This window comes from Rattus norvegicus, chromosome 1 (genome assembly GCF_036323735.1).
Source record: "Rattus norvegicus strain BN/NHsdMcwi chromosome 1, GRCr8, whole genome shotgun sequence".
Classification (NCBI taxonomy): Eukaryota; Metazoa; Chordata; class Mammalia; order Rodentia; family Muridae; genus Rattus; species Rattus norvegicus.
Window position 1 is genome coordinate 66239 of NC_086019.1, and position 8087 is coordinate 74325.

The following is an 8087-nucleotide window of genomic DNA, read 5'->3' on the forward strand; positions in this document are numbered from 1 at the left end:
TGATTTATAAGGCTTTATATTTTTAATTTCCAGATCTATTTATCTTTTTAATATTTTATGAAATTTAAGTTATGTTGCTGGTATCAATCAATTTTTAAAATTTATCAGCAATTGCTTCTTCAAATATTTCCTTTTTTATGTTAAAGTTGGGTTTATTGGGAAGATGCTTTCTGGTGGGCAAGTTCACTGGCCCCAAGGACCAAGGCCAAGGAAGTTGCCATAGGGAAAGGGGGTGAGTAGGAGAGAGGAAGGGGCACTGAGAGAAGAGAGGAGAAAAAGAGCTCTGTTTTTTTCAAATCTTTGTTCTGTTCCTTGTTTCTGCTCCTATTGTGACTTGTGTTATTTTAAAACATCTTCATCTAAACCAAGGAGATTACTGTGTGCTTTCAGCACCTACTGGGTGGTAACGAGCTGCCCCAGGTTAGTTCCTAATGTCTTTTTAAGTGTGGCTTTTCCTGTCATTCATGTTTGTCTGTATGTATGTGTGTGTGTATGTATGCATGTATGCATGTATGCATGTATGTATGAGTGTATGTATGCATGTATGTATATATTATTTCTAAATTTTTATATAACCTATAATCTACAAGAATATAAACTGAAAACATACTTTTGATAAGTTAATTGACCAATCTCTCTCTCTATTTGGGGAGGATGAACAAGGGACAGACTGACACCGGCCTCACCTCTGTACGCGGATCTGTGAGGAAGCAGCTCAACTCTCAGACAGGAGACCCGAGTGGCTTGTCACTCACTCTCATCGCCATGAACTCCTCATGCCTGATTCTGTCTTTATAATATTCCAACACCATCTTAAGTCTTACACAGAGCCTTGCATGTACAACAATTGTTCAATGTAGACCAGGTCACCTGTACTTTGGTGATAGGATAAACCTTACATTATGCATATTAAGCTGCCTCTAACTCTCAAAAACATTAATTTTATGTGGCTCAGTGTAACACTAAGCTACTAAAAGATATTATAAATCCCTTCTTGAAAGACTCCCAGGCTAAGGTCCAAGAATACGGAATTAAAAATGAAAAATTTAGGACTTATGATTGGAAGTTAAGAAATCAGATTTCCACCATCAGTTTATTCTTCAGAATTTTTTTTTTTTGGTCAACATTCATGTTCCGGCTAGTTTTATGTCAATTTGACACAAACTGGAGTCATCTCAGAGGAGAGAACCACAATTTAACAATGTTCTGTAAGAGTGGGCTGCAGGCAAACCTGTAAGGCATTTTCTTCATCAGCCATTGATTGGGAGGGCCCAGACCATTGTGGGGCCATCACTGAGCTGGGGGTCCCTTGCGCTATAGAAAAGCAGGCTAAGCAGGCCACAGTGAACAAGGCAGTAAGCAGCACCCTTATATTATTATTATTATTATTATTATTATTATTATTATTATTATTATTATATTATGTTACCATTTAGGAGACTTGGTCAGCTTCATTTTCTCTACCAATTAGATAATCAAAAGGCTGGAAAAATCTTGACAGCCTGCTGGTGGAAGAATGTGGTATGCAAAACCTTTGTTTTAAGCTGCCAGGCTTTTGTCTAAGGTCAACAAATTAGAGGGACAGAAGAGATGGCTCAGTGGTGAAATGACTTTTGTGCAAGGATGAGGACCTGAGTTCAAATGCCCAGAACCCACCTGCAAATTAGGCATGGTGCCGATGTGTCTGTAACCTCAGTATCGTGGAGTATGAGGGAGACAGACAGATCTTAGAGCTGGCTGGACACCAGTCTCACAGAATCAATAAGGTGTATACAGGTGTGAGTGTGCAAGAGGTGTATGTGCTTGCCTTTCTGTATCACAGGCACAAAGCTTGCGCTCCTTTTTGCACTGGCCTTTTTGTCCCAAGAAAGCTTCCTCATTTGTTTAGCTGTGTGACTGAAAGCTATTTATCACCTGATCTCGTTGTTCCACCAGCTCTCAACGGGCCACCCTCTAGCTTTCTTGCCTGGCCCCTTTCTCCTGTTCTTAAGAATTTTATCACCTAATACATTGTGTTGTTTGACTTATAATTGCTCCCCCCTCCTACTAATATACATGTCCCAGATTCCCGTTGTAGAGGTTCTAATTCTAAAACAAGGGAATGGTGCATTCCCCTAAATATTAAATTTACCTCCACGGTTTGAAACCAGGATTGGACACATGGATATACTTGGGGTCTTAGAATGTTTCAGTCAGATGCTGATACGGGGATTATATTTACCATAAAATTGTTAAAAGAGCCTGTACATTCCTACTCTCTGGTTTCTGGTCCTCTTCAAAACTTCAAAGCAGAAATACACAGGAAGGAGGTAATAAACATGCCTCACTTTCACTAATCATGAGGCACATCATGATTTTGTGGATGGTGGGATTTCTTCTGGAATTGACAATCAATAGTTCAATGATGACCTTAAAAAATAAATGGAAACATAAAAAGGAATGCTAAAGTTTGTGGTGCTTGATAATCTGCAGTTTCACACCTGCAAAATACTTGCCTCAGAAAGTTGAGATCCTGGCCACCTTGAAGAACAGGAGGACCCCAAAACTCCAGATATCCACAGGGCAGCTCTCATGTTCCTGTGCTTGCTAAAATTCTGGGGCACTGTAAGGAAGTGTGTCCCAGAAATCTGCTAGCTTCTGCCCAGGCCAAAATCACACAGCTTGGCGTTCCTACTGCTGTCGATTAACAGCTTGCTGGTCTTTATGTCTCTGTGGAAAATGTGATGGTCATGGCAGTACTGCACAGCATGTACTATCTCAGCAAACATCCTTTGAACCTTGCATAGAGACTTTCCTCTAAAGACCCCACCTTCAATGACTTGTTCTAGTATCTCTCCATCCGAGGCATTATCCTTCAACTGGTAGGTGTTTTCTCTTGTCTGACCATGTGAAACAGCTTGATAAAGTTAGGATGGTCAAGTGATTTCACATTGCTGATTTTCCTGCAGAAAAGCAAGACATATATCTTGATGTTTTGGAAAATGTTTACAGCCACATAGATCAGTGTGGGGACATGGAAAGCCAGTTAGACCTCTAAAAAGTTCCCTTCAACCAGGGTGGCCAACAACTTATAGTTAGTTGTGACATTCTCATCAATACAGGAGCAGGCCAGCTGGTCCTGCTCCATGATCACGCCCTTCATGATATGACTGGAACCAAAATTGCAATGAGGAATTAAAAATGGGACATTTTAAATCATGCACAAGACAATGTTTGTAGCTACAAATACCCAAGAAGACAGGAGAAACAATTGAAAATACCTTTGATATGATATTTTGGAATCTTCATCTGACCATCCATAACAAATATTTTCATTTAATCATTACACACCATTATAGTTTGCAGTTAAAAATTGTGGTCCTTATATTTCATGCCACTTACAGCCCCTTACCATGATATTGCAGCACACTGTAGCAGTATCAAGAGAAAACTTTCTTGGAAAGTGGGGTAGTTGTCACAGCCACAAATTAATAAATAGAATAAAAAGTAAAAAAAAGTCAGACAAGCTAGTCAAGCACATTGAATGCTTGAGAAGACAATGAAATACCTTCTAAAGCAGTAGATACAAGCTGAGAGCCAGATCATGTTTACAGGGATCAACTGCTAACAAAGGCTCACAGACAGTAAGAATTGTTCATTGAAAAGGATAGCCTCCCTCTCCCCTGATCTCAGCATTCACTGTGAACCAACACAGCAAGAAAATCAGGTTGAAGAGGAGTTGATGTTACAATAGACACTTCAAAACTCACTGGGTCCAGGCTGGGGAGCTGGCTTTGGAGTCCACAATGTCTATGATTTCTGCAGAGGACCTGTATTTGGTTCTCGGGATACAGGTCAGGTAGTCCACAAGTATCCTAAATCCAGTTCTAGAAGGTCGTATACTTATGACCTATAGGGCATCCATACACAGCACAGTCACAGGCACAATACGTCACTTTAAAAAGTTATACAAACCTTTTTATGTAACATTATTTATGACCTTTGAAGGTCAGTACAGGGCATCAGATTTTCAGGAAGTGCAACTACTGGTAGTTTTAATAAGAGTTTGGGTTTGTTTAAAACCCCGATTATGGTAAGTGAACATGTTATTGTTTTAATTCCAGGTGTGGGATAGGAACTCACAACCATGTCCTATTCCAGTTCCAGAAAATCTGATTTCCTCTTCTGACCTCCACAGAAGACACCAGGGACATGGTGCTCAAACATACATAAAGGCAAAATACTTATACATATAAATGAAAACAAAATTCTCTAAATTATCAAACATAACTTAAATTAAGAAAAAGTAGTTTGGAAGATAATAAAGAACATGGAAAAATTAAATGCATAAATCAAGACAGCAAATATGCAAATCACTATGAAAAAGGTAAATCAAAGTCACCAAAGTGGAGATAAATGCACTATGTCAATGTGTAAAAGCTCCTGGAAGTTCCAGTAGAATCTTCCAGCAGCATCGGACTCTAGTAGTTTTTCAAACAAATGCCAACTTCAGTACTGTAGATACAGGAGACAGTCTCAGGCAGATCTGTAAGTGAACAGGTATCTATGACGTCCTACGATGCTTCTTTGTGATGTCGGAGCAAAAATGGACCAATGGTGGCTGGGCAGAGCCCACTGGTTCTTCTGGCTTTCTGTTTCCAAGATTCTTCCTCAGTGGGGCAGTAGAGGGCTGCTTACACTCAAATGTTTGTCTCCAATATTGTCCATTGATCCATTGTTTTTTTTTTCCTGCTAGTCCCACAGCCCAAGGCCCTTAACTTTCCTCAAAAAGTGACACTGGGTGGGAACAACATTCAAACACTGGACACTCTGTGGGAACTTTGACACTGAAACTTTAATACAGACCCTTTCCACGTTAAACATCAAACCGGATATCCTAAGAATGTCAATGAACTCCAGAGCTTTGTCTGTCCTCATGTATGGGCTCTGGTACACACTAGCTAGTAGATGGAGAGTGTTTTGTTTTTCACTTGGAATCCAGCTTTTACAACTTTTTAGTAATTCATGTCTATACTCAAAGTATTCAGTTTGTTATTTTTAAAATAAGATTAATGGATGGTAAAGGACGTTAGCTCCTTACTAAGTTGGGAGTTATGACAAAATATTGTTTTTTTGTAGTGCCCCAGGGTGTGAAACCATAATCTGTGGGGCTGCAAAGAAGAGGACACCATTCATCCCATGTCCTTATTAGGCCTGAGCCTTCTCACCAAAGCCCATGATCCATAGACAGGGGGCTGACATGTTTAACATGACCAAGGAAATACCTGTCAGCCAGGACACTATAAACAAGAGATGTGAAAGATGGAGCAGTATCCTGGCAACATAGGCCCTTCTACTCTCAAAATATGCTTTAGTTGTCTCCTTACAAACAACAGAAATTGCTTGCTTGTGCATCTTAATGTTGGCATGGCAAGAGCAAGGTAGCAGATTGCATAACAGAGTTGTTTTTAATTGGCACTGTAGAGGTATTCTAAGATAGTCAAAAAATAGCATGAAATCATTCTATAGATCCCTTTGCTAAAGGCCACATGTTCTGCACTGTAGCAAGTCTCTACTACTTGTGAGTTCCAAAATCTTACTATTGCTGTATTGAGGTTGAAGTTTGAAAAATCAGTTGGCCTAACACAGACATGCATACAACACATCTAGACACAATAAACTTAGCTGTGCCCTGCCTGATCAGAGCCCTCCAAAGTCAGCTTACACACATTTTTTAAAGGGGAAAATCAATAGAATCTCATAAAGATGAGCCCATACTAATTATAAAATTTTTGAAAGTGGCAGCATGATGAGCAACATTCAAGCCAACTTTGGCTATATAGTGATGGTGAGGCCAGCATGTGCTCCAGAAGAGCCTGTACCATGAAACCTAGAAGAAAAGCAAACAAAAGAAAAGAAAGGAGTGGAGTGCTTTTGTTTTGTACATGATCTATGTTCCCAATGCTTCAAAAATTATTGGTTGCTGTTATACATGGGCATAGCCACAGATGAGTGTCACATCAATGACTGAGGTGCAAGAGCTGTGGTCAACCTTTACCATGTACTTGAAGTTATGCTGCCATCAACTCCTATCACACGTCTTTAAATTTATACATTAATGGTACCTCAATGGACACACCCAGAACCAGCTACATGATAGATGCCAAGTCACTGAACTGTAGTGTATCAGAGTCCTAGGAGAACATTCTCTCTTAATAAAATGTTCACCGTCATTTAGACAGAGAATATGTTGGCAAATTCCACACTAAACAGTAGGTAGCAATTATAACAGGCAAAATCATTATACAATAAAAGGGAGACAGAGGTACTTTTCACCAATGAGCACCAAAGCCTTTCTTTCCAGTAGTCTAATCAGAAAGTCATATAAGATAGAAACACCCTCTCATCAACATCTTGGAGAACAGGAAGGAACCTGAAGAGGGATTTGCTGCTGTACCATGAAGTTTTTGCTCCCCACTGTCTCCCTTCTAACAGATGAAAAGCCTAAGATTCGAGGAAGAATTTTACTCAAGCCTAGGTTGTAAAGTTAGGGAGAATCATTGACATTATAATTTCCCTGTGTTTTTCCAAAGAGGCAGATGTTTGGAGGTGGATTCAGTGTAGTGCTAGGCAAATCATTCCAAAATTAGGCAATTTTTGTTCCTGGACATGTTCTTTGAGCTCCTTATCTAGTAGGAATCAAGAGCACAGGCATGATACTTTGGTTTAACAAAATCATTATTGCCTCTACCTCCTGTGCATAAAAACATACTAGCTTTAGTGCAGCATTCACCCTCCTTAAGGCAGACTATAGTCTCTGGAATGATAGCTACATACAGATGTACCCAGATAGATAGAGGGCCAGGCTACGGTGGAGCACCAAGGAAAGTTCTTCCTGGAAATAAAAAAAAAGGCTCTTTTTAGATTTAACTTTCTTCTGTCTTTGGATTCTTTATAGATGCCCACTTCCATAATTAGCATCAAAATAATGGGATTTGAGCATTGCCTTTGCCCCTTACATGGAATCATGCCTTTTGCCTTTTTGATCTTAAAATAACCAGGTAGGAGGAGGCATTCTTCTGAAGCATAGAGACACAATGGTGACCTTGCTTAAGAGACCATTTAATAGCTCCTGTCAGTCTTCTGAGCAGGAAGACTTGGAGTAATTTGCATTGTATTTGGAAACTAAGTGAACAAAAAATGGAAACACTGAGGGAATTAGAAGATCTGGTCAAGAGCCAGTGTGATCAGGGATTGGAAGGTGGTCAAATTTCTTCATGTGCATGTATGGAAAAATCACTGCGAGATTGCTCATGTTGTGTAGTTAATATAAACTAATGTTCCTACAGTGAAAGAAATAAAATCAAGCAAAGTAAGACATTTTAAATGGAGTCAAATTCTAATTAACAAAGAAAATAAAAATGTCTATGTTCATACTTTAAACTAAGAAAGGACAGGAAGAGAAAGATTGTTTAAATCCATAAAACAAAAACCTCCAAACTGAAACATAGAAATGTCAAGGAAACTCACTATGTTCAGACTCAACAATTCATGAAGAACCATATGCAGTGGCTCACGAGCCTAGAAATCCAAATACTCTCCAACCAACAGCAAAAGCATTCCCTGTAAGGACAGGAATTGTAAGTTGGAAGGTCAATGACCTCACAATGGTACTCTTTGAGGTTAGAGCTGAAATGGAACAATGATGGCTGGGTACAGCCCACAGGTTTTCTTTGCATTGAGTCCTAAAGATCTGAAAATATGTTCAATGAAAAGGTATAGACCTGAGCAAGATGTTTATACCTTGCTAGCAATCCCTAGATTCCCCTATGACCAATTTCTTTCTGCTAATCTATATTTCTCAGATTTCCTACAACTTGACCAAACAGGGCCACATGCTAGGGTTCAATCTTCAAATACATTACCCTTTCTTGGATAGTTGATAACCAAACTCCAATAAAGATTTCAACTTTAATAATACTACGTGGAATCATTTGAATTGCAACAAGCTGCAGACTATTATCCTTCATTGTATAGTCACACAGTATTGTGTGCTTTCTCTTGCTGGAATGTAAAACACCATGACCAAACAGAACTTGCTGAAGAAA

The 8087-nt window shown here is 39.3% G+C and overlaps 1 long non-coding RNA gene across 3 annotated transcripts; it reads right to left on the minus strand.

Annotated features, from left to right (window-relative positions):
• Positions 1 to 1516: 1516 nt before the first annotated feature.
• Positions 1517 to 7572, minus strand: LOC108352169 (uncharacterized). 3 transcript variants are annotated; one of them, XR_005497079.2, is made up of 4 exons: positions 4382 to 7572; positions 3750 to 3889; positions 2810 to 2942; positions 1517 to 2709 (listed from the first exon to the last, which is right to left on the minus strand). It is a non-coding gene; the product is annotated as an uncharacterized LOC108352169 (long non-coding RNA). The 3 variants fall into 3 exon arrangements; XR_005497078.2 differs by having other exon boundaries at positions 1517 to 2942; XR_005497081.2 differs by lacking the exon at positions 3750 to 3889 and having other exon boundaries at positions 1517 to 2942.
• Positions 7573 to 8087: the final 515 nt, after the last annotated feature.